A 27508-nucleotide genomic window follows, 5' to 3' on the forward strand; every position below is an offset into this window, starting at 1 on the left:
ATATCTGATGAAAAACATTTTATATAACATGTATAGAGCATTCATAAGCATTTACAGCTGCTTATTTCTGAAAGTTATAAAGTGTTACCATAACGTCATTTGTAATGCTTTTCAAACATTGCGCTGAAAATCCCACCATTCCAGTCTTCTCTGTGACGGTATTGGTTGTCTAAACGTTGTGTTACTGTTGCAGTGTCCCTGGCAGACAGATTGTCTGGTTATAAATCTGGCTGTTTAGACTGGGGACGGGAGGGACTGGGGATGTTGGCTGGGTTTAGATGCCCAATACATTATCCAGGCCTTTAGATATGTGTACACACGCGCCTGCCCTGCCTGGCCACTCCACACGCCACAATGCAATGCTGCCCTACCCAGCGAGCCTCTGAGCACACCAGACAAAAAGCGCTCAGTTCCTTGTCCCTCTCCCCCGGACAAGGACAATGACAAACCTTTAGACACCCAGATGGGCCTTGCTTCCAGCTGGACTCACTTTATCTCTCTTTCTCTTTCTCTTTCTCTTTCTCTTTCTCTTTCTCTTTCTCTTTCTCTTTCTCTTTCTCTTTCTCTTTCTCTTTCTCTTTCTCTTTCTCTCTCACAGGTGTGTTTGTTTAACTGCTGGCCCTCTGTGCGTCCCGTCCCATTGGAGTTTCACATCCACGGCTTCCCAGGACAGGACTACCGCACCCGCATGGCCAGCATGAACAAGCCTGTGTTCCAAGGTACAATATACCACACACATGAACACAGTTTCTGTATGCAACTACACTGTGCATCCCCCCTCTATATCGCTCTCTCAATATATATATATAACATGCCTGTTCTTATCGTTGTGTCGCGGCGACAGACTCGTCTCACAGCTCTAGAGCTGATAGCCTTCCTGGCCACGGAGGACGACCCCAAACAGTGGCTGCACCAGGACAAGACTCGGGTGACCAGGCTTATACTTGCTACCTCCTAGTGGAACTAACCCTGTAATCAGAGCTGTGTACATCTACAGTATTTCTCTCTCGCTCGCTCTCTCTTAGTCTCTACCTCCTCTGACTGTTCCTCCGGTCTTCCTATTCCTCATCCTCTGCTGCTTGTTGCTCTCTCCTGTCTCATAGTCTCCTTCCTCCAGTTATTCTCTCTCTCTAAGCACTGGTTTTAGTGTAATTACAGAGGGAACTCAAACCAATTTCTACAGGAAACGCCTGTGTCAAATCCCATTATTTTCTCTGCATACTTCAGGATTATTTCAAGATGAGAAAATGTGCTCTGATAGAAGATGGGCAGTAATTAACTTAACATGTGTGTCTGACATATAGGTGCCCATAAACAAGGAACATGTCTTAAAATATAAACACACACACTAGCTAATGCTCTCTCTCCTGCTATCTCTCTCACACACACACATTAAAAAACAGTAAAACAATGTATTTGCTCAGGCCTGCCAAACAGCGAGAGAGCTGAGCAGAGCGGTGTTGGATGTGGATACATAGAGCAGAGCGGTGTTGGATGTGGATACAGAGAGCAGGGGCCGTGTTGGATGTGGATACAGAGAGCTGAGTGGGGTTGGATGTGGATACAGAGAGCAGAGCAGAGTGGTGTTGAATGTGGATACAGAGAGCTGAGTGGGGTTGGATGTGGATACAGAGAGCAGAGCGGTGTTGGATGTGGATACAGAGAGCAGAGCCGTGTTGGATGTGGATACAGAGAGCAGAGCGGTGTTGGATGTGGATACAGAGAGCAGAGCAGAGTGGTGTTGAATGTGGATACAGAGAGCTGAGCGGTGTTGGATGTGGATACAGAGAGCTGAGCAGTGTTGGATGTGGATACAGAGAGCTGAGTGGTGTTGGATGTGGATACAGAGAGCAGAGCCGTGTTGGATGTGGATACAGAGAGCAGAGCGGTGTTGGATGTGGATACAGAGAGCTGAGCGGTGTTGGATGTGGATACAGAGAGCTGAGCAGTGTTGGATGTGGATACAGAGAGCTGAGTGGTGTTGGATGTGGATACAGAGAGCAGAGCCGTGTTGGATGTGGATACAGAGAGCAGAGCGGTGTTGGATGTGGATACAGAGAGCAGAGCAGAGTGGTGTTGAATGTGGATACAGAGAGCTGAGCGGTGTTGGATGTGGATACAGAGAGCTGAGCGGTGTTGGATGTGGATACAGAGAGCTGAGTGGTGTTGGATGTGGATACAGAGAGCTGAACGGTGTTGGATGTGGATACAGAGAGCAGAGCAGTGTTGGATGTGGATACAGAGAGCAGAGCGATGTTGGATGTGGATACAGAGAGCAGAGCAGTGTTGGATGTGGATACAGAGAGCTGAGTGGTGTTGGATGTGGATACAGAGAGCTGAGCAGTGTTGGATGTGGATACAGAGAGCTGAGTGGTGTTGGATGTGGATACAGAGAGCTGAACGGTGTTGGATGTGAATACAGAGAGCAGAGCAGTGTTGGATGTGGATACAGAGAGCTGAGTGGTGTTGGATGTGGATACAGAGAGCTGAGCAGTGTTGGATGTGGATACAGAGAGCTGAATGGTGTTGGATGTGGATACAGAGAGCAGAGCAGTGTTGGATGTGGATACAGAGAGCAGAGCGATGTTGGATGTGGATACAGAGAGCTGAGCAGTGTTGGATGTGGATACAGAGAGCTGAGCAGTGTTGGATGTGGATACAGAGAGCTGAACGGTGTTGGATGTGGATACAGAGAGCAGAGCGGTGTTGGATGTGGATACAGAGAGCTGAGTGGTGTTGGATGTGGATACAGAGAGCAGGGCGGTGTTGGATGTGGATACAGAGAGCTGAGTGGTGTTGGATGTGGATACAGAGAGCAGAGCGGTGTTGGATGTGGATACAGAGAGCTGAGTGGTGTTGGATGTGGATACAGAGAGCAGAGCGGTGTTGGATGTGGATACAGAGAGCTGAGCGGTGTTGGATGTGGATACAGAGAGCAGAGCAGTGTTGGATGTGGATACAGAGAGCTGAACGGTGTTGGATGTGGATACAGAGAGCTGATCGGTGTTGGATGTGGATACAGAGAGCAGAGCGGTGTTGGATGTGGATACAGAGAGCTGAACGGTGTTGGATGTGTGTCTGGTATATAATCCCTCATATTGGGCCTTATGAAGTCACAGTAGGCTTGGCGTTGTAAAATATGGATATTAACATGTTTTATGGGGCTGCTCGCCTTTCACACCAAGCCTGTGGTCTGAGCGAAATATCGAGCTCTGACTGACTTCAAACCCCAACTCGTAAAATACACACACACACACACACACACACACACACACACACACACACACACACACACACACACACACACACACACACACACACACACACACACACACACACACACACACACACACACACACACACACACACACAGAGCAAACTAGTCCTTAGTACTGTATATATATATATTTTATTTTATTTAACTAGGCAAGTCAGTTAAGAACAAATTCTTATTTTCAATGACGGCCTAGGAACAGTGGGTTAACTTCCTTGTTCAGGGGCAGAACGACAGATTTTTACCTTGTCAGCTCGGGGATTCGATGTAACCTTTCGGTTACAAGTCCAACGCTCCAACCAGTAGGCTACCTGCCGTATATGCAGCAGAAAAATCTATTTCACAGGACACATTTCATCCTTTCTGCTCCATATTTCCTAGCTCTGTGTGTCTGTCTGTGTGTGTGTGAGAACCTGACATTTACTGTATGTGTATTTTTAGCCCTGGGTGTGTTGAACTGGCCCTGCAGTGTGTGTGTGTTCCAGTGATATATGCTGCTCCCTGCTGTGTTTCTGTACTGGCCGTGTAGCTGCTGGAGTCCCTGTGGTTTGAGTGACAGGCGGCTGGCGCTAGCTGCCTCAGTCTCAGTGGGGGTCCCTCCATCCCGCCCTCCGTCTCCTCTCTGCCCGAGTTAGCCTTATGATCTCTCTATTACTTCCTCTGTTGCAGTTAGCCCCTCTCCCGCCTTCCTGCCTCTGTGAACATGTACCCCTCGTCCTCCCTGTAAAACCCTCTCAAATGTTTTGCTTGCTCTGTCCCACATGTTTTCCGTTTTTTTCTCCACCTCCCTTTTCTCCACTCCTTCCGTAGCCCCCCTCCCTACTTATGTCCAACAATGTCTTCTTCGTCATGGAGGTGTCTTCTAGTCCTACACTGTGTACTGCTTTACTGTTTCTCTATTGGTCGAGAAGATAAGGTCTCGTGCTGTCGTGGGTTGATGAGGTGAGGTCTCATGCTGTGATTGGTTCATGTTACCCAGATGACAGACATCACCACTGTGAGGGAGTCCAACCTGAAACTGACGTTGGCGTTTGGTATCGGCATGCATCACACTGGACTACACCAGAGAGACAGGAAGTCTGTGGAGGAACTGTTTGTCAACTGCAAGATCCAGGTATGACCCAGATAGGTCCAGGTAGACCCCGGTAGGACCCTGATAGGTCCAGGTAGAACCATGTAGGACCCTGATAGGTCCTAGTAGACCCAGGTAAGACCCTGATAGGTCCAGGTAGAACCATGTAGAACCCTGATAGGTCCTAGTAGACCAGGTAGGACCCTAATAGGTCCAGGTAGAACCAGGTAGGATCCTGACATATGCAGGTAGGACCCTCTTAGGTCCAGGTGGGATAGGACCCTGATAGGACCAGGTGTGATAGGACCCTGATAGGTCCAGGTAGGACCTGATAGGAACCTGACAGGTCCAGGTAGGACCCTGACATGTCCAGGTAGAATCAGGTAGGACCCTGATAGGTCCAGGTAGGACCTGATAGGTAGGACCCTGATAGGACCAGGTGGGTTAGGACCCTGACAGGTCCAGGTAGGCCCTGGTAAGAACCTGACAGGTCCAGGTAGGACCATGACAGGTCCAGGTAGAACCTGGTAGGACCCTGACAGGTGCAGGTAGAACCTGTTAAGACCCTGACAGGTTCAGGTAGGACCCTGACAGGTCCAGGTAGAATCAGGAAGGACCCTGATAGGTCCAGGTGGGATAGGACCCTGATAGGTCCAGGTGCGATAGGACCCTGATAGGTCCAGGTGGGATAGGACCTTGATAGGTCCAGGTGGGATAGGACCTTGATAGGTCCAGGTAGGATAGGACCCTGATAGGTCCAGGTGGGATAGGACCTTGATAGGTCCAGGTGGGATAGGACCTTGATAGGTCCAGGTAGGATAGGACCCTGATAGGTCCAGGTGGGACCAAGGTAGGACCCCGATAGGTCCAAGTGGGAAAGGACCATGATAGGTCCAGGTGGGATAGGACCCTGATAGGACCAGGTGAGATAGGACCCTGATAGGTCCAGGTGGGACCAAGGTAGGACCCCGATAGGTCCAAGTGGGAAAGGACCATGATAGGTCCAGGTGGGATAGGACCCTGATAGGACCAGGTGAGATAGGACCCTGATAGGTCCAGGTGGGACCAAGGTAGGACCCTGACAGGTTCAGGTAGGACCCTAACAGGTCCAGGTGGGATTGGACTCTGATTGGTCCAGATGGGATAGGTCCAAGTGGGATTGGACTCTGATAGGTCCAGGTGGGACCCAGGTAGGACTCTGATTGGTCCAGGTGGGACCCAGGTAGGACCCTGATTAGGTCCAGGTGGGACGCAGGTAGGACCCTGGTTAGGTCCAGGTGGGACCCAGGTAGGACCCTGTTTAGGTCCAGGTAGAACCTGGTAGGACCCTGACAGGTCCAGGTGGGACCCTGATAGGTCCAGGTAAGACCCTGATAGGACAGTGACATACAGACAGACGACACTCACACAGGTATGACACAGACAGGTGACACAGGTAAAAAACAAATAATAGACACTCATACATGAATGACACACTGAGGTTCCTCCTACAGGTATATACGTATTGAATAGTTACAGGTATATACATATTGAATAGGTGCAGGTATATACATATATATCTCCAAAACTCTTGAACGTGCCGTCCTTGGCCAGCTCTCCCGCTATCTCTCTCAGAATGACCTTCTTGATCCAAATCAGTCAGGTTTCAAGACTAGTCATTCAACTGAGACTGCTCTTCTCTGTATCACTGCTCTCATCCTTCTAGACCTATCGGCTGCCTTCGATACTGTGAACCATCAGATCCTCCTCTCCACCCTCTCCGAGTTGGGCATCTCCGGCGCGGCCCACGCTTGGATTGCGTCCTACCTGACAGGTCGCTCCTACCAGGTGGCGTGGCGAGAATCTGTCTCCTCACCACGCGCTCTCACCACTGGTGTCCCCCAGGGCTCTGTTCTAGGCCCTCTCCTATTCTCGCTATACACCAAGTCACTTGGCTCTGTCATAACCTCACATGGTCTCTCCTATCATTGCTATGCAGACGACACACAATTCATCTTCTCCTTTCCCCCTTCTGATGACCAGGTGGCGAATCGCATCTCTGCATGTCTGGCAGACATATCAGTGTGGATGACGGATCACCACCTCAAGCTGAACCTCGGCAAGACGGAGCTGCTCTTCCTCCCGGGGAAGGACTGCCCATTCCATGATCTCGCCATCACGGTTGACAACTCCATTGTGTCCTCCTCCCTGAGCGCTAAGAACCTTGGCGTGATCCTGGACAACACCCTGTCGTTCTCAACTAACATCAAGGCGGTGGCCCGTTCCTGTAGGTTCATGCTCTACAACATCCGCAGAGTACGACCCTGCCTCACACAGGAAGCGGCGCAGGTCCTAATCCAGGCACTTGTCATCTCCCGTCTGGATTACTGCAACTCGCTGTTGGCTGGGCTCCCTGCCTGTGCCATTAAACCCCTACAACTCATCCAGAACGCCGCAGCCCGTCTGGTGTTCAACCTTCCCAAGTTCTCTCACGTCACCCCGCTCTCTCCACTGGCTTCCAGTTGAAGCTCGCATCCGCTACAAGACCATTATGCTTGCCTACGGAGCTGTGAGGGGAACGCCACCTCAGTACCTCCAGGCTCTGATCAGGCCCTACACCCAAACAAGGGCACTGCGTTCATCCACCTCTGGCCTGCTCGCCTCCCTACCACTGAGGAAGTACAATTCCCGCTCAGCCCAGTCAAAACTGTTCGCTGCTCTGGCCCCCCAATGGTGGAACAAACTCCCTCACGACGCCAGGACAGCGGAGTCAATCACCACCTTCCGGAGACACCTGAAACCCCACCTCTTTAAGGAATACCTAGGATAGGATAAGTAATCCTTCTCACCCCCCTTTAAGATTTAGATGCACTATTGTAAAGTGACTGTTCTACTGGATGTCATAAGGTGAATGCACCAATTTGTAAGTCGCTCTGGATAAGAGCGTCTGCTAAATGACTTAAATGTAAATGTAAATGTAAGCTTAGCCTTTTGTTAACAACACTGTCATCTCAGATTTTCACAATATGCTTTTGAACCATAGCTAAACAAGCATTTGTGTAACAGTATTGATAGCCTAGTATAGCATTAAGCCTGGCATTCAGCATGCAACATTTTCACAAAAACAAGAAAAGCATTCAAACAAAATCATTTACCTTTGAAGAACTTCAGATGTTTTCAATGAGGAGACTCTCAGTTAGATAGCAAATGTTCAGTTTTTCCAAAAATATTATTTGTGTAGACAAATCGCTCCGTTTTCTTCATCACGTTTGGGTAAGAAAAAACCCGAAAATTAAGTCATTACAACGCAAACTTTTTTCCAAATTAACTCCATAATATCGACAGAAACATGGCAAACATTGTTTAGAATCAATCCTCAAGGTGATTTTCACATATCTATCGATGATAAATCATTCGTGGCAGTTTAGTTTCTCTGAAGAAATGGAACGCGCATGGACCTAGAGATTACGCAATAATTTTGACGCAGGACACCGGGCGGACACCTGGTAAATGTAGTCTCTTATGGTCAATCTTCCAATGATATGCCTACAAATACGTCATAATGCTGCAGACACCTTGGGGAAACGGCAGAAAGTGCAGGCTCATTCCTGGCGCATTCACAGCCATATAAGGAGACATTGGAACACAGCGCCTTCAGAATCTGGGGCATTTCCTGTATGTAATTTCATCTTGGTTTCGCCTGTAGCATTAGTTCTGGGGCACTCACAGATAATATCTTTGCAGTTTTGGAAACGTCAGAGTTTTTTCTTTCCAAAGCTGCATGCATAGTCGAGCATCTTTTCGTGGCAAAATATCTTGTTTAAAACGGGAACGTTTTTTATCCAAATATTAAAAGAGCGCCCCCTATCTCGAAGAAGTTAAAGAAAAACTAACAGGTCTGTGAGAGCCAGAAATCTTACTGGTTGGTAGGTGATCAAATACTTATGTCATGTAATAAAATGCTAATTAATTACTTAAAAATCATACAATGGGATTTTCTGGATTTTTGTTTTAGATTCCGTCTCTCACAGTTGAAGTGTACCTCTGATAATAATTACAGACCTCTACATGCTTTGTAAGTAGGAAAACCTGCAAAATCGACAGTGTATCAAATACTTGTTCTCCCCACTGTATATACAATCCAATTTAATACAATAGAACTGTAGGTACTTAACTTCAATGAATTTCTCTATAAAGTGTAAAGAACTCAATAAATAATAATATAATAATAATAATAATATATGCCATTTAGCAGACGCTTTTATCCAAAGCGACTTACAGTCATGTGTGCATACATTCTACGTATGGGTGGTCCCGGGGATTGAACCCACTTCCCTGGCGTTACAAGCGCCATGCTCTACCAACTGAGCTACAGGACCACCATTAAATAAAGTAATGGCAACAAATACTGTGATTACTTTTTGCAAATTGATTCAAACTATCGCTTTGTGAATCATAGTTTTACTAAAATAAAGCTATCATTATTATGATCAACAAAAATAAAAATCATACAGGTACTTGGAAACAAAAAAAAAGTTTCCTTTAAAAAAAATGAATAATGTCATTGCAACGAGTGATGTAGACAATGGATTCCACATTGAGTAGTACTCTGTCTCCCAAACTCGATTCAAATAATCAATAATCATCCAGCTTTCATTATTTGAATCAGCTGTGTAGTGCTATGTCAAAAGCCAAAACGTGCAACTCTTTGGGCTTTGGGAAACCTTGCTCTCGGTCATATTAGACTTTCAGGTGGCTGTCTCTCCTTCATTGGGTCTTGCTCTATTTCTCATTGATGATGTTATATTTCCGTCACTGGTCTTCTTCTCTTTCACTGCTGATCGAATCTTTTCCAGAACTTGGCTTTCTCAACCATGCTGCCACTCTGCTTTGATGTCTTCATCTCATCCGCATCAGGCTCAGACAAACCTATGAACAAACCAGCATTCCTTCAAAGCCTGTCTGTGTGATTACTATAACATTAGGAAAACCTTAGGAACTCCTGCTTTTTCCATGACGTAGACTGACCAGATGAATCCATGTAAAAGCTATGATCCCTTATTGATGTCACTTCAATCGGTGTACATGAAAGTGAGGAGACAATTGAGACATGAATTGAGACATGAATTGAGACATGAATTGAGACATGAATTGAGACATGAATTGAGACATGAATTGAGACATGAATTGAGATATGAATTGAGACATGAATTGAGACATGAATTGTGTATGCGTGCCATTGAGAGTGAATGGGCAAGACAAAAGATTTTAGTGCCTTTAAACGGGGTATGCTAGTAGGTACCAGGCGCACCTGTTTAACATCTTTCTAAGTGGTTTCTAAATGTGCGTTATTTAACTGTTACAACTGACCCCGTTTTACTATTAGCCCCGGTCTCCCCGACCTTAATACCAGTAGACAACAGTTCTGAGAGCCAAATAAAACTTCACGGCTTTTATTTTATTTGAGAATCGTTGCATTAATCAAGTGTGAAACATCACACTTACTACTACTTCTCATCTACTATGGTGTAGATGAGAAACGTCTGTCGAGACCCATTTTCTGTTTAGGGTCAAACTTCACGTACAAACGTACAATTTGTTTTGAATAGCGTTCCTTATTTTGGTTGCCTATATACTATGATATTTAAGGTATGCTAATAGCTGCACACACACGAAGCAGGAATGTGGCTTTGGCCACACTACATCCAAGGCTAATGTAGGATAAGGATAGTGTAAACAGAAACGTGGCAACTGATGTTGAAGAGAGAGATCTTACTACACATATTCTACTAATGTAAATCTACTCCAATACAGTCAGCCTCTCGAGGCTATCCTTCCAAATCTCATTGACTTGACTATAGGGCAGGCTCTCTGGGCAGGCTGTTAACGCTCGCATCTGATTGGCTCTGAAGTTTAAATGTTTGTATAATGTCTAATACTGGCATAGTTTCAAAAGGAAAAATCAATAAATATGCGCTACATAATGTGTTTATGTGCATTTGCACGCTGAGTCTTAAATGAAGGTCATTTGTACAATGCTAAAATAAGACCAGCTGAGTTTAACCTTAGATGTTATATGAAGAAAGGTAAGTATTGCCCTAATATATGATCCGATTCAAATCCACTCTAGCCTAGGGATTCCTGCACATGGATTGATGTTACCAAATTCCCCACAGGATTATCGATTTCCCCTTAATCTGACAGCATCATTATTTTCCTGTATTTTAATAATAATATGTGGTGATAATGGTTAGGGTTGCACATTTTGGGGAATATTCAGAGGTGGAAACTTTCCGTGAGAATTCACGGAAATATATGCATATTAATATTAATACCCTTTAAATGTAGATGTTTTTTGCATTGGATATATTTACCATATCATATGGAGACAGAAACATAAACATTTTACCTTATAAGTAATCATAATTGCAAATGATTAAATCCTTCCAATAGAAATAACAATTATTTAGTTATGAATTGAACTTGAGTTGACTCTTCACATGGGATGATTTCACTGAACAACAAAAGAAAGGGAATATTGAATGATCCCCAATGATCCTTTGCATCTCCCAAACATGTTGCCTTTCAAATCTGTAAAATGATAGTCTAGAAATGAATGCTTTGGTTGTCTTCCTCTCAGGCTTCCATGTCTTCTCCCTGGAACTCCTCAATGTCCACCTCTTGAACATCAGACTCTGAGGCTTCATCTTCGCTCTCACTTTCCAACCTTGTTGAGGATGGCTCATTGTCAGGCTCAAAAAGCCTCAAAGGGCAGTACGGATTTCTTCTCTTACATCTGCAAGCAGAGTCTGAACATCAGAGAGGATGGCATTGTCTCCCTCAATCCGTGCAATGGCTACTGCTATAGGTTTCAGGCTGCTTACCACTCTCTCCCAAAATACATCATCCAGGAGGATCCTCTTGATGGGGCTGTCCATATCGTCAGACTGTGATATGGCCATTTCTTGGAAAGACTCCTTCCCCTCTAGGAGACTGTCAAACATGATGACAACACCACCCCAACGGGTGTTGCTGGGCAGCTTCAATGGGGTGCTCTTATTCTCACTTTGCTTGGTGAGGTAGATTGCTGCTATAACTTGATAACCATTTCCTTGGGTCTCTTGTAGAGTGTATCCATTGTTTTCAGTACTATGATGTCCTTGAGGAGCAGATTGAATTCATGAGCAGCACAGCCAATCGGTGTGATGTGAGGGTAGGACTCCTCCACTTTAGACCAAGCAGCCTTCATGTTCGTAGCATTGTCTGTCACCAGTGCAAATACCTTCTGTGGTCCGAGGTCATTGATGACTGTCTTCAGTGTGTCTTGTGGCTGTGCTCTTGTAGAATACTGGTTGAGGGGTGGAGATGATGTAGTTAATTATTCCTTTCTCACGAACATTCGACCACCCATCAGAGATGATTGCAATACAGTCTGCTTTCTCTATGATTTGCTTGACCTTCACTTGAACTCTGAACTCTGCATCCAACAAATTAGTAGATAAATCATGTCTGGTTGGAGGGGTGTATGCTGGGCGAAGAACATTCAGAAATCTCTTCCAGTACACAATTGCCTGTGAGCATCAGAGGTGAGCCAGTTGCATACACAGCTCGAGCAAGACATTCATCAGCATTTCTCTGACTATGTTCCTCCATTGAGTCAAAAGTATGTCTGATTCCAGGAGGACCATGAGCTGTTGCTATCAATAAGGTGTCTGATTCATCATTTTCACCTTGAAAAGAAGTAGAGGGACTTTTGTCAGAGGTTACTTGTTGTGAGCGCTGAGGGAACTTTATGCACTTGGCCAGATGACTCTGCATCTGTTGCATTCTTCACATACGATTTGGCACAGTATTTGCACATTTACACAGCTTTACCAGCTCTCCACACATCAGATAGTGCCCATAGCATTTTCCTGAAAAGAGTAGGGAAAAAATGAGTAAAGAAAAACAAATACAATTCCATGTACAGATAAATAGTTAAAGCAGTTAGATTAAACAACTCATTTGTAAGATACATTTTTCTATGAAACATGTATGGAACAGGTGAATTAACACTCCTCAGTTAGCAGGCTCAAGCAAGCTTAAACCCACACGGTAGCAAAACCTAACTAGCAGAAATTATTAACAAGTTAGAAATGATTTAAACACACTTTGCTGTAGGCTACTATTTTCTAGTTAACAAAAAATCATGTATATCACATAACATATATTCACCCCACCTAGTATTGTAATCAAAACTGACCAGAAAGTATGTAGTCATTGGCTCAGACAGTGTAGTAGTGTGGGCTCAATAGCATCTCATTAGTGTGCAAGATCTTAAGAATCAGCTGTACATGTGATAGAAGAGTGCAGTGCACATGTGATGGTAGAATGCACTGTGCATGCAGAGGGTTGTAATTTCATTGAATTGGGGATAGTTTAACCAAAATGTGCCACAAGACCTAGAATGCGTTATGTGTATCCCACAAAACTTCCAATGGAAAATTTCATGTAAAATTCAGAAAATTTACCAGAAAGTTTCCGACCCTTTGCAATCCTAGTGATTACACAGCAACCCTAGGGATTCCACAGATGATTTACAGCCACAACAGCACTCTGTCTCTGCAACAACACAAGTACACACATGCAGGGACGCACACACGTACATTTACATACATACACACACTCTCACACACAAACACTGATCCTCATAATGGATGGCTGGGTAGAAGGAAGCACTGTGCTGCAGAGACATCTGCTATGCTTTGAGGACGAGGATTCCAGAACATTCCAGACTGCTGGCATTGACACGGCTGTCAGCCCACATTTACCACTAAGGCCTGACCCGGCCTCCCAGCCCCGACATACATAGACACACACACACACACACACACACACACACACACACACACACACACACACACACACACACACACACACACACACACACACACACACACATACACACACACACACACACACATATTGTGTTATGTAAGTTGAAAACACACTGTTGGTTTAAAGATTAACATACATTTTTAGCACCATTAAGTTATACTTCAAGCTCTACATACCCTTTCAGCCTGTTCTGTTTTTTTTATAGTTGGTTTAGTATCGGTAATATCAGGTGATTTATGGGTTAGATATGTGTACCCCATTTACATTACATTTAAGTCAACAGCATCCAGAGCGACTTGTCATTCACCTTATGACATCCAGTGGGACAGTTTTATGCATCTAAAACTTAGGGGGTGGGGTGAGAGGGATTACCATCCTAGGTATTCCTTAAAGAGGTGGGGTTTCCTCCGGAAGGTGGTGATTGACTGAGGTCATTGTCACAGCTGCAAGGCCCTGATCTGTCCTGCAAGCCCTGGAGACAGTCACCTTGTCACCGGCCGTTACTCATGGAGACATGATTGACTGGGGAGGCTTGTATCCAGCGCTGCTACACACACACACAACACACACACAACACATACACACACCATAAATGTATTTGTGCAGCATCAGGAGTCTAATGGTGATGATTCTAATGGACATGACTTAATCAGACAGCCCATAACACTCTCTCTCACACACACACTCTCTCACACCCCAGTACAGAGCTGTGAAATGTGGTCAGTAATAAACGCGTTGGCTGCTGGGCTGTGTTGACATGTGGAGTGATGATAATGACGTCCATACTTAACATTAAACCCACATTAAGTATGGCCGCCGCTCCCCAACTGCTGTTTCCGTTTTAACGCTGCATTATTTTCCAAAGGGCTCTGTGTTTCTCCCCCCGCCCCACCCCTCCTCTGGTTTTCAACAGAACAACAGATTGTGAATGATAATCATGGGAGGATTGTTTACATGAGTGTAATGTGAGGAGTGGGCTGTGTCGGAGTGAGTGGATCCATGTTTACATACACACACATTATTATACATCAGTATGGAGGCAACTGTCAAATTACCTTCATTAAGCATCCTTCTACCTGTTAACTGAGCCATTGGTATTCATCCTCCATCTCTCTTGCACAAGCTCGTTCTCTCTCTCTGTCTGTCTATCTCTCTCTCTGTCTATCTCTCTCTCTGTCTATCTCTTTCTCTGTCTATCTCTCTCTCTGTCTATCTCTTTCTCTCCCCATCTGTTTCATTCTCATATTATTTCTCTATTTCCTCTCCTCTGCAAATGATGTGTAATAGCTTGAACTCCTCTGCACGCTGTATAACCATCACATCTTCCATACCACTAACTTTAAAGCTTTACACACACACACACACACACACACACACACACACACACACACACACACACACACACACACACACACACACACACACACACACACACACACACACACACACACACACACACACACACACACACACACACACACACACACACACACAGCAAAACACACACACACACAGCAAAACACCCACACACACTCAAACGTGCACACACACTCAAACGCTAACCCAAACACACACACACACACTCAAATGTTATTTGTTATTAGAAGTTAATGAAGCACGTAGTTGTGTGCACTTATGACCATGTCTCATGTGGTAGCTCTTACCCATTAGAGCCGCTGAGCCACGCATGGAAGCCATTTTGGCTGTGCGTTGTCTTAGCTCAGCAAATACTATATGGCCCAAAACCTGGGAATCATTTTGTGATAAGAGGATATTTTGTTTGTTCCAGGCTGTGGGCTGGCATGGCCCAAGGGCAAGGGTTCTCTACACCTACAGTTTGTCTTAATAATTATCTGTTACCCCAGTTCTACCCCTAAAACAAACCCAGAGAAGACTAACAGGCCTATTCTGTGCTATTATTGATGCGTATGATGCAGTGGCTTTTGATCGATGTGTGCCGTGTATTGATTTTGATGTGCTAGCTAGAGAATACACTGTGTGTGTGTGCTGACGTGTGTTGATAATATACATTATGCCTGTATAGATGAAGTGTATCTGTGTTAGTGTGGGGAGCATGGAGTCGTTACTATGGTCAGCCCAGGGTTATGAGTAAATCAATAAGCAGTAAAAACATACATATATTACAGACTCCCCATAGACTCCTTTAATACCGCTGAGTTATTACTGCCACTGGCCACATCTTAAACATGTCCAATAGTATTTATCTGTTTTAGCATAACTTTGCAGCGGCTACAGAGGGTTTATCAGAGAGAAGGGAGAGGTAGAAGAGCATTGTATGTGTCAGCTGTTTCCTTATAGATGGACTCCTTTTTAGGGACCTTTTAAAGGATTTGACTTGCTCATGTGGTGTTCTGGACCTATGAGAGGTCGCTTGATTTGGGAGTAATAGTCGGGAACTAGATATGAAAATGATATAACGTTTCAATTTCCTCTATTAAATAGCCTAGGATCTTTTATAAGCGTGGCTGTTGCTTTTTTGTCGTTGTCTTGTCTTTCCTAATTGTTATCATCTCTCTTCCTAGGTTTCTGTTACATGTAGGTCTAACCGTGGTTGTGTGTTGTCCAGTTACATCATCAACAAGTTCCTGTCCAACCTGGTGGAGAGGAGTCTCCAAGACCTGGAGTGTTCCTACTGTATGGAGATAGGAGAGGTAGGGGAGTGTTTGTGTGTACGACGTGTGTGTATGTGCACATGTATTCATATTGATTAATGTGCCTATAGTAGTAAGGCAGTGTGAAGATATGGCACACAGGTACACAGGTACACAGGCACACCGGTACATACTGAGGGAACCATTGTGGTTTGTGTTGATAGATTTAACATGAATCAGTACAGTTGACCATGTCTTCTTGCCCCTCTTCATCTCTGTCTTCTCTCCTCACTGTCTCCTTTCATCTCTTCTGCCCTGTTTCCTCTCCTCTCTGTCTTCCCTCCTCTCTTCCTCCAGGATGATTGCACCATTGAGGCCCTGACGTACAGTCGTATCTCCTCCTGCTACTACCTGAAGCACCAGACAGGATGTTCAAGGAGAGGCTGAGGGCTGAGCTGCCCATCCAGGACATCCTCTCTGTCCTCACGGTATGTCTGACTGCCTGCTGGGAATGACCACAGAACATGATGACATTGTCTTATTTTCACCAGGGAATCTATCTCTTCTACTATATACTGCCCTGGACTGTCCTGGACAGGACTATCCTGGACTGGACTGGACTGTCCTAGACTGGACTAGACTATCCTGGACTGTCCTGGACTGGACTATCCTGGACTGGACTGGACTGTCCTAGACTGGACTAGACTATCCTGGACTGGACTGGACTGGACTGTCCTAGACTGGACTAGACTCGATCGACTCCATCAGTGGTGGGTCTACAGCCATTGATTTGCATTTCCTTTTCTGAATGTTTGAGTGTGTAGTTGAATCTAATAGTCTATCAGGCATTGTGCAGGCCGATGTCATTTGTTTACCATACTACTGTGCTTCTACATGTGCTTCTCCCATTGTGTTCACATTGAGAGAGAGGGATAGACTACTGGACAGTAGGATAGGTAGATGATCATGATTGAGGTCTGGATCTCAGTTCTGTCAAATTAACACCTCTTTATCTGGGCCTCATTAACTCTCCTCATTATTCCTGGGTGTATGTGTCTTTGTTCTCCTCCATATGTTTTTTCTTCCTCTTTTTCCCAGTTAATAGTGAGTACCTATTCCTCCTCTCCCTCTACTCCTTGTTTTAGTCTGTTATTCCTAGTGAGGCTGCTGATTTGTGACTGGTAATTGGTCGCTGGTAAATGGTGGGATCATTAGGAAACAAAGCGGTTTCACACCTCTCCTCAATAGGGGTCACCCGGAGACATCATAGTTGTCAGATAACCCGTTGTGCCCCCTCCACCCTCTGACTCCCCCATGACGGCTCTCACCCAGACATTTTGACGAGATGGAATGGTGAAGAATCACAGATTATAGAGGAACTGTCGGGAAAGAAATGTGTTGAAAATGCAGAAAATATGTGGACATTATTTTCCCCTCTTTTGCTCCCACAATGCCCCCAGCCGGCCCCTACACCCCCCTGTCCCTTATCCACCCCCACAGCTAGATTCCCTTATCCACTCCCCCAGCTAGATTGCCTTGTCCACTCCCCCAGATAGATTCCCTTGTCCACTCCCCCAGCTAGATTCCCTTGTCCACTCCCCCAGCTAGATTCCCTTGTCCACTCCCCCAGCTAGATTCCCTTGTCCACTCCCCCAGCTAGATTCCCTTGTCCACTTCCCCCAGCTAGATTGCCTTGTCCACTCCCCCAGCTAGATTCCCTTGTCCACTCCCCCAGCTAGATTCCCTTGTCCACTCCCCCAGCTAGATTCCCTTGTCTACTCCCCCAGCTAGATTCCCTTGTCCACTCCCCCAGCTAGATTCCCTTGTCCACTCCCCCAGCTAGATTCCCTTGTCCACTCCCCCCAGCTAGATTCCCTTGTCCACTCCCCCAGCTAGATTCCCTTGTCCACTCCCCCAGCTAGATTCCCTTGTCCACTCCCACAGCTAGATTCCCTTGTCCACTCCCCCAGCTAGATTCTCTTATCCACTCCCACAGCTAGATTCCCTTGTCCACTCCCCCAGCTAGATTCCCTTGTCCACTCCCCCAGCTAGATTCCCTTGTCCACTCCCCCAGCTAGATTCCCTTGTCCACTCCCCAGCTAGATTCCCTTGTCCACTCCCCCAGCTAGATTCCCTTGTCCACTCCCCAGCTAGATTCCCCTTGTCCACTCCCCCAGCTAGATTCCCTTGTCCACTCCCCCCAGCTAGATTCCCCTTGTCCACTCCCCCAGCTAGATTCCCTTGTCCACTCCCCCAGCTAGATTCCCTTGTCCACTCCCCCAGCTAGATTCCCTTTCCCACTCCCCCAGCTAGATTCCCTTGTCCACTCCCCCCAGCTAGATTCCCCTTGTCCACTCCCCCAGCTAGATTCCCTTGTCCACTCCCCCAGCTAGATTCCCTTGTCCACTCCCCCAGCTAGATTCCCTTGTCCACTCCCCCAGCTAGATTCCCCTTGTCCACTCCCCCAGTTAGATTCCCTTGTCCACTCCCCCAGCTAGATTCCCTTGTCCACTCCCCCAGCTAGATTCCCTTGTCCACTCCCCCAGCTAGATTCCCTTGTCCACTCCCCCAGCTAGATTCCCCTTGTCCACTCCCCCAGCTAGATTCCCTTGTCCACTCCCCCAGCTAGATTCCCCTTGTCCACTCCCCCTGCTAGATTCCCTTGTCCACTCCCCCAGCTAGATTCCCTTGTCCACTCCCCCAGCTAGATTCCCTTGTCCACTCCCCACAGCTAGATTCCCTTGTCCACTCCCCACAGCTAGATTCCCCTTGTCCACTCCCCCAGCTAGATTCCCTTGTCCACTCCCCCAGCTAGATTCCCTTGTCCACTCCCCCAGCTAGATTCCCTTGTCCACTCCCCCAGCTAGATTCCCTTGTCCACTCCCCCAGCTAGATTCCCTTGTCCACTCCCCCAGCTAGATTCCCTTATCCACTCCCACAGCTAGATTCCCTTGTCCACTCCCCCAGCTAGATTCCCTTGTCCACTCCCCCAGCTAGATTCCCTTGTCCACGCCCACAGCTAGATTCCCTTATCCACCACACAGCTAGATTCCCTTATCTACTCTCCCAGCTAGATTCCCTTGTCCACTCCCACAGCTAGATTCCCTTGTCCACTCCCCCAGCTAGATTCCCTTATCCACTCCCACAGCTAGATTCCCTTGTCCACTCCACACAGCTAGATTCCCTTGTCCACTCCCCCAGCTAGATTCCCTTGTCCACTCCCCCAGCTAGATTCCCCTTGTCCACTCCCCCAGCTAGATTCCCTTGTCCACTCCCCCAGCTAGATTCCCTTGTCCACTCCCCCAGCTAGATTCCCTTGTCCACTCCCCCAGCTAGATTCCCTTATCCACTCCCACAGCTAGATTCCCTTGTCCACTCCCCCAGCTAGATTCCCTTGTCCACTCCCCCCAGCTAGATTCCCTTGTCCACGCCCACAGTTAGATTCCCTTATCCACCACACAGCTAGATTCACTTATCTACTCTCCCAGCTAGATTCCCTTGTCCACTCCCACAGCTAGATTCCCTTGTCCACTCCCCCAGCTAGAGTCCCTTATCCACCCCCAAAGCTAGATTCCCTTATCCACTCCCACAGCTAGATTCCCTTGTCCACTCCCCCAGCTAGATTCCCTTGTCCACTCCCCCGGCTAGATTCCCTTGTCCACTCCCCCAGCTAGATTCCCTTATCCACTCCCCCAGCTAGATTCCCTTGTCCACTCCCCCAGCTAGATTCCCTTGTCCACTCCCCCAGCTAGATTCCCCTTGTCCACTCCACCCAGTTAGATTACCTTGTCCACTCCCCCCAGCTAGATTCCCTTATCCACTCCCACAGCTAGATTCCCTTGTCCACTCCCACAGCTAGATTCCCTTGTCCACTTGTCCCTCAGCTAGATTCCCCTTGTCCACTCCCCCAGCTAGATTCCCTTGTCCACTCCCCCAGCTAGATTCCCTTGTCCACTCCCCCAGCTAGATTCCCTTGTCCACTCCCCCAGCTAGATTCCCTTGTCCACTCCCCCAGCTAGATTCCCTTATCCACTCCCCCAGCTAGATTCCCTTGTCCACCACCCACAGCTCCCCCCCCCAGCTAGATTCCCTTGTCCACTCCCCCCAGCTAGATTCCCTTGTCCACTCCCACAGCTAGATTCCCTTGTCCACTCCCCCAGCTAGATTCCCTTGTCCACTCCCACAGCTAGATTCCCTTATCCACTCCCCAGCTAGATTCCCTTGTCCACTCCCCCGGCTAGATTCCCTTGTCCACTCCCCCAGCTAGATTCCCTTGTCCACTCCCCCACAGCTAGATTCCCCTTGTCCAGCTAGATTCCCCACTCCCCCAGCTAGATTCCCTTGTCCACTCCCAAAGCTAGATTCCCTTGTCCACTCCCCCAGCTAGATTCCCTTGTCCACTCCCCCAGCTAGATTCCCCTTGTCCACTCCCCCCAGCTAGATTCCCTTGTCCACTCCCCCAAGCTAGATTCCCTTGTCCACTCCCCAAAGCTAGATTCCCTTGTCCACTCCCCCAGCTAGAGTCCCTTATCCACCCCCACAGCTAGATTCCCTTATCCACTCCCACAGCTAGATTCCCTTGTCCACTTCCCCCAGCTAGATTCCCTTGTCCACTCCCCCGGCTGATTCCCTTGTCCACTCCCCCAGCTAGATTCCCTTGTCCACTCCCCCAGCTAGATTCCCTTGTCCACTCCCCCAGCTAGATTCCCTTGTCCACTCCCCCAGCTAGATTCCCTTGTCCACTCCCCCAGCTAGATTCCCTTGTCCACTCCCCCAGCTAGATTCCCTTGTCCACTCCCCAAAGCTAGATTCCCTTGTCCACTCCCCAAAGCTAGATTCCCTTGTCCACTCCCCCAGCTAGATTCCCTTGTCCACCCCCACAGCTAGATTCCCTTGTCCACTCCCCCAGCTAGATTCCCTTGTCCACTTCCCCCAGCTAGATTCCCTTGTCCACTCCCCCAGCTAGATTCCCTTGTCCACTCCCCCAGCTAGATTCCCTTATCCACTCCCCCAGCTAGATTCCCTTGTCCACTCCCCCAGCTAGATTCCCTTGTCCACTCCCCCAGCTAGATTCCCTTGTCCACTCCCCCAGCTAGATTCCCTTGTCCACTCCCCAGCTAGATTCCCTTATCCACTCCCACAGCTAGATTCCCTTGTCCACTTCCACAGCTAGATTCCCTTGTCCACTCCCCCAGCTAGATTCCCTTGTCCACTCCCCCAGCTAGATTCCCTTGTCCACTCCCCCAGCTAGATTCCCTTGTCCACTCCCCCAGCTAGATTCCCTTGTCCACTCCCCCAGCTAGATTCCCTTATCCACTCCCACAGCTAGATTCCCTTGTCCACTCCCCCCAGCTAGATTCCCTTGTCCACTCCCCACAGCTAGATTCCCTTGTCCACTCCCCCAGCTAGATTCCCTTGTCCACTCCCCCAGCTAGATTCCCTTGTCCACTCCCACAGCTAGATTCCCTTGTCCACTCCCCCAGCTAGATTCCCTTGTCCACTCCCCCAGCTAGATTCCCTTATCCACCACACAGCTAGATTCCCTTATCCACTCTCCCAGCTAGATTCCCTTGTCCACTCCCACAGCTAGATTCCCTTGTCCACTCCCCCAGCTAGATTCCCTTGTCCACTCCCCACAGCTAGATTCCCTTATCCACTCCCCCAGCTAGATTCCCTTGTCCACTCCCCCCAGCTAGATTCCCTTGTCCACTCCCCCCAGCTAGATTCCCTTGTCCACTCCCCCAGCTAGATTCCCTTGTCCACTCCCCCAGCTAGATTCCCTTGTCCACTCCCCCAGCTAGATTCCCTTGTCCACTCCCCCAGCTAGATTCCCTTGTCCACTCCCCAGCTAGATTACCTTGTCCACTCCTCCCAGCTAGATTCCCTTATCCACTCCCACAGCTAGATTCCCTTGTCCACTCCCACAGCTAGATTCCCTTGTCCACTCCCCCAGCTAGATTCCCCTTGTCCACTCCCCCAGCTAGATTCCATTGTCCACTCCCCCAGCTAGATTCCCTTGTCCACTCCCCCCAGCTAGATTCCCTTGTCCACTCCCCCAGCTAGATTCCCTTGTCCACTCCCCCAGCTAGATTCCCTTGTCCACTCCCCAGCTAGATTCCCTTGTCCACTCCCCCAGCTAGATTCCCTTGTCCACTCCCCCCAGCTAGATTCCCTTGTCCACTCCCACAGCTAGATTCCCTTATCCACCACACAGCTAGATTCCCTTATCCACTCTCCCAGCTAGATTCCCTTGTCCACTCCCACAGCTAGATTCCCTTGTCCACTCCCCCAGCTAGATTCCCTTGTCCACTCCCACAGCTAGATTCCCTTGTCCACTCCCCCAGCTAGATTCCCTTGTCCACTCCCCAGCTAGATTCCCTTGTCCACTCCCCAGCTAGATTCCCTTGTCCACTCCCCCAGCTAGATTCCCTTGTCCACTCCCCCAGCTAGATTCCCTTGTCCACCCCCACAGCTAGATTCCCTTGTCCACTCCCCCAGCTAGATTCTCTTGTCCACTCCCCCCAGCTAGATTCCCTTGTCCACTCCCCAGCTAGATTCCCTTGTCCACTCCCCCAGCTAGATTCCCTTGTCCACTCCCCCAGCTAGATTCCCTTGTCCACTCCCCCAGCTAGATTCCCTTGTCCACGCCCCAGCTAGATTCCCTTGTCCACTCCACCACACAGCTAGATTCCCTTATCCACTCCCCAGCTAGATTCCCTTGTCCACTCCCCAAAGCTAGATTCCCTTGTCCACTCCCCCAGCTAGAGTCCCTTATCCACCCCCACAGCTAGAGTCCCTTATCCACCCCCACAGCTAGATTCCCTTGTCCACTCCCCCAGCTAGATTCCCTTGTCCACTCCCCCGGCTAGATTCCCTTGTCCACTCCCCCCAGCTAGATTCCCTTGTCCACTCCCCCAGCTAGATTCCCTTGTCCACTCCCCAAAGCTAGATTCCCTTGTCCACTCCCCCAGCTAGATTCCCTTGTCCACTCCCCCCAGCTAGATTCCCTTGTCCACTCCCCCAGCTAGATTCCCTTGTCCACTCCCCAAAGCTAGATTCCCTTGTCCACTCCCCCAGCTAGATTCCCTTGTCCACTCCCCCAGCTAGATTCCCTTATCCACCCCCCACAGCTAGATTCCATTATCCACTCCCCAGCTAGATTCCCTTGTCCACTCCCCCAGCTAGATTCCCTTGTCCACTCCCCAGCTAGATTCCCTTGTCCACTCCCCCAGCTAGATTCCCTTATCCACTCCCCCAGCTAGATTCCCTTGTCCACTCCCAGCTAGATTCCCTTGTCCACTCCCCCAGCTAGATTCCCTTGTCCACTCCCCCAGCTAGATTCCCTTGTCCACCCCCAGCTAGATTCCCTTGTCCACTGCCACAGCTAGATTCCCTTGTCCACTCCCCCAGCTAGATTCCCTTATCCACTCCCACAGCTAGATTCCCTTATCCACTCCCACAGCTAGATTCCCTTGTCCACTCCCCCAGCTAGATTCCCTTGTCCACTCCCCCAGCTAGATTCCCTTGTCCACTCCCCCAGCTAGATTCCCTTGTCCACTCCCCCAGCTAGATTCCCTTGTCCACTCCCCCAGCTAGATTCCCTTGTCCACTCCCCCAGCTAGATTCCCTTGTCCACTCCCTCCAGCTAGATTCCCTTGTCCACTCCCCCAGCTAGATTCCCTTGTCCACCACACAGCTAGATTCCCTTGTCCACTCCCCCAGCTAGATTCCCTTGTCCACTCCCCCAGCTAGAGTCCCTTGTCCACCCCCCAGCTAGATTCCCTTGTCCACTCCCCCAGCTAGATTCCCTTGTCCACTCCCCCAGCTAGATTCCCCTTGTCCACTCCCCAAAGCTAGATTCCCTTGTCCACTCCCCCAGCTAGATTCCCTTGTCCACTCCCCCCAGCTAGATTCCCTTGTCCACTCCCCCAGCTAGATTCCCTTGTCCACTCCCCAGCTAGATTCCCTTGTCCACTCCCCCAGCTAGATTCCCTTGTCCACTCCCCCAGCTAGATTCCCTTGTCCACTCCCCCCAGCTGGATTCCCTTATCCACTCCCCCAGCTAGATTCCCTTGTCCACTCCCCAGCTAGATTCCCTTGTCCACTCCCCCAGCTAGATTCCCTTGTCCACTCCCCCAGCTAGATTCCCTTGTCCACTCCCCCCAGCTAGATTCCCTTGTCCACTCCCCCAGCTAGATTCCCTTGTCCACTCCCCAAAGCTAGATTCCCTTGTCCACTCCCCAAAGCTAGATTCCCTTGTCCACTCCCCCAGCTAGAGTCCCTTGTCCACCCCCCAGCTAGATTCCCTTGTCCACTCCCCCAGCTAGATTCCCTTGTCCACTCCCCCAGCTAGATTCCCTTGTCCACTCCCACAGCTAGATTCCCTTGTCCACTCCCCCAGCTAGATTCCCTTGTCCACTCCCCCAGCTAGATTCCCTTGTCCACTCCCCCAGCTAGATTCCCTTGTCCACTCCCCCAGCTAGATTCCCTTGTCCACTCCCACAGCTAGATTCCCTTGTCCACTCCCCCAGCTAGATTCCCTTATCCACTCCCACAGCTAGATTCCCTTGTCCACTTCCACAGCTAGATTCCCTTGTCCACTCCCCCAGCTAGATTCCCTTGTCCACTCCCCAGCTAGATTCCCTTGTCCACTCCCCCAGCTAGATTCCCTTGTCCACTCCCCCAGCTAGATTCCCTTGTCCACTCCCCCAGCTAGATTCCCTTATCCACTCCCACAGCTAGATTCCCTTGTCCACTCCCCCCAGCTAGATTCCCTTGTCCACTCCCCACAGCTAGATTCCCTTGTCCACTCCCCCAGCTAGATTCCCTTGTCCACTCCCCCAGCTAGATTCCCTTGTCCACTCCCCCCAGCTAGATTCCCTTGTCCACTCCCCCAGCTAGATTCCCTTGTCCACTCCCCCAGCTAGATTCCCTTGTCCACTCCCACAGCTAGATTCCCTTATCCACCACACAGCTAGATTCCCTTGTCCACTCCCCAGCTAGATTCCCTTGTCCACTCCCCCAGCTAGATTCCCTTGTCCACTCCCCCAGCTAGATTCCCTTGTCCACCCCCCCAGCTAGATTCCCTTGTCCACTCCCCCAGCTAGATTCCCTTGTCCACTCCCCCCAGCTAGATTCCCTTGTCCACTCCCCCAGCTAGATTCCCTTGTCCACTCCCCCAGCTAGATTCCCTTGTCCACTCCCCCAGCTAGATTCCCTTGTCCACTCCCCAGCTAGATTCCCTTGTCCACTCCCCCAGCTAGATTCCCCTTGTCCACTCCCCCAGCTAGATTCCCTTGTCCACTCCCCAGCTAGATTCCCTTATCCACTCCCACAGCTAGATTCCCTTGTCCACTCCCACAGCTAGATTCCCTTGTCCACTCCCCCAGCTAGATTCCCTTGTCCACTCCCCCAGCTAGATTCCATTGTCCACTCCCCCAGCTAGATTCCCTTGTCCACTCCCCCAGCTAGATTCCCTTGTCCACTCCCCCAGCTAGATTCCCTTGTCCACTCCCCCAGCTAGATTCCCTTGTCCACTCCCACAGCTAGATTCCCTTGTCCACTCCCCCAGCTAGATTCCCTTGTCCACTCCCCCAGCTAGATTCCCTTGTCCACTCCCACAGCTAGATTCCCTTGTCCACTCCCCCAGCTAGATTCCCTTGTCCACTCCCCCAGCTAGATTCCCTTGTCCACCCCACAGCTAGATTCCCTTATCCACTCCCCCAGCTAGATTCCCTTGTCCACTCCCACAGCTAGATTCCCTTGTCCACTCCCCCAGCTAGAGTCCCTTATCCACCCCCACAGCTAGATTCCCTTATCCACTCCCACAGCTAGATTCCCTTGTCCACTCCCCCTAGGCTAGATTCCCTTGTCCACTCCCCCGGCTAGATTCCCTTGTCCACTCCCCCGGCTAGATTCCCCTTGTCCACTCCCCCAGCTAGATTCCCCTTGTCCACTCCCCAAAGCTAGATTCCCCTTGTCCACTCCCCCAGCTAGATTCCCTTGTCCACTCCCCCAGCTAGATTCCCTTATCCACTCCCACTGCTAGATTCCCTTGTCCACTCCCCCAGCTAGATTCCCTTGTCCACTCCCCTGGCTAGATTCCCTTGTCCACTCCCCCAGCTAGATTCCCTTGTCCACTCCCACAGCTAGATTCCCTTGTCCACTCCCCCAGCTAGATTCCCTTGTCCACTCCCCCAGCTAGATTCCATTGTCCACTCCCCCAGCTAGATTCCCTTGTCCACTCCCCCAGATAGATTCCCTTGTCCACTCCCCCAGCTAGATTCCCTTGTCCACTCCCCCAGCTAGATTCCCTTATCCACTCCCACAGCTAGATTCCCTTGTCCACTCCCCCAGCTAGATTCCCTTGTCCACTCCCCCAGCTAGATTCCCTTGTCCACGCCCACAGCTAGATTCCCTTATCCACCACACAGCTAGATTCCCTTATCTACTCTCCCAGCTAGATTCCCTTGTCCACTCCCACAGCTAGATTCCCTTGTCCACTCCCCCAGCTAGATTCCCTTATCCACTCCCACAGCTAGATTCCCTTGTCCACTCCCCCCAGCTAGATTCCCTTGTCCACTCCCCCCAGCTAGATTCCCTTGTCCACTCCCCAGCTAGATTCCCTTGTCCACTCCCCCCAGCTAGATTCCCTTGTCCACTCCACCCAGCTAGATTCCCTTGTCCACTCCCCACAGCTAGATTCCCCTTGTCCACTCCCCCAGCTAGATTCTCTTGTCCACTCCCCCAGCTAGATTCCCATATCCACTCCCACAGCTAGATTCCCTTGTCCACTCCCCCAACTAGATTCCCTTGTCCACTCCCCCAGCTAGATTCCCTTGTCCACTCCCCCAGCTAGATTCCCTTGTCCACGCCCACAGCTAGATTCCCTTATCCACCACACAGCTAGATTCGCTTATCTACTCTCCCAGCTAGATTCCCTTGTCCACTCCCACAGCTAGATTCCCTTGTCCACTCCCCCCAGCTAGAGTCCCTTATCCACCCCCACAGCTAGATTCCCTTATCCACTCCCACAGCTAGATTCCCTTGTCCACTCCCCCCGGCTAGATTCCCTTGTCCACTCCCCCCGGCTAGATTCCCTTGTCCACTCCCCCCGGCTAGATTCCCTTGTCCACTCCCCCAGCTAGATTCCCCTTGTCCACTCCCCAAAGCTAGATTCCCCTTGTCCACTCCCCCAGCTAGATTCCCTTGTCCACTCCCCCAGCTAGATTCCCTTATCCACTCCCACTGCTAGATTCCCTTGTCCACTCCCCCCAGCTAGATTCCCTTGTCCACTCCCCTGGCTAGATTCCCTTGTCCACTCCCCCAGCTAGATTCCCTTATCCACTCCCCCAGCTAGATTCCCTTGTCCACTCCCCCAGCTAGATTCCCTTGTCCACTCCCCCAGCTAGATTCCCTTGTCCACTCCCACAGCTAGATTCCCTTGTCCACTCCCCCAGCTAGATTCCCTTATCCACTCCCACAGCTAGATTCCCTTATCCACTCCCACAGCTAGATTCCCTTGTCCACTCCCCCAGCTAGATTCCCCTTGTCCACTCCCCCAGCTAGATTCCCTTGTCCACTCACACCAGCTAGATTCCCTTGTCCACTCCCCCAGCTAGATTCCCTTGTCCACTCCCCCAGCTGGATTCCCTTATCCACTCCCACAGCTAGATTCCCTTGTCCACTCCCCCA

The 27508-nt window shown here is 49.3% G+C and overlaps 1 pseudogene; it reads left to right on the top strand.

Annotated features, from left to right (window-relative positions):
* Window positions 1-27508, top strand: part of LOC124006000 — a 181360-nt pseudogene that overhangs the window by 147328 nt on the left and 6524 nt on the right.

The sequence above is a fragment of the Oncorhynchus gorbuscha genome, linkage group LG19, assembly GCF_021184085.1.
Source record: "Oncorhynchus gorbuscha isolate QuinsamMale2020 ecotype Even-year linkage group LG19, OgorEven_v1.0, whole genome shotgun sequence".
NCBI classification, from domain to species: domain Eukaryota; kingdom Metazoa; phylum Chordata; class Actinopteri; order Salmoniformes; family Salmonidae; genus Oncorhynchus; species Oncorhynchus gorbuscha.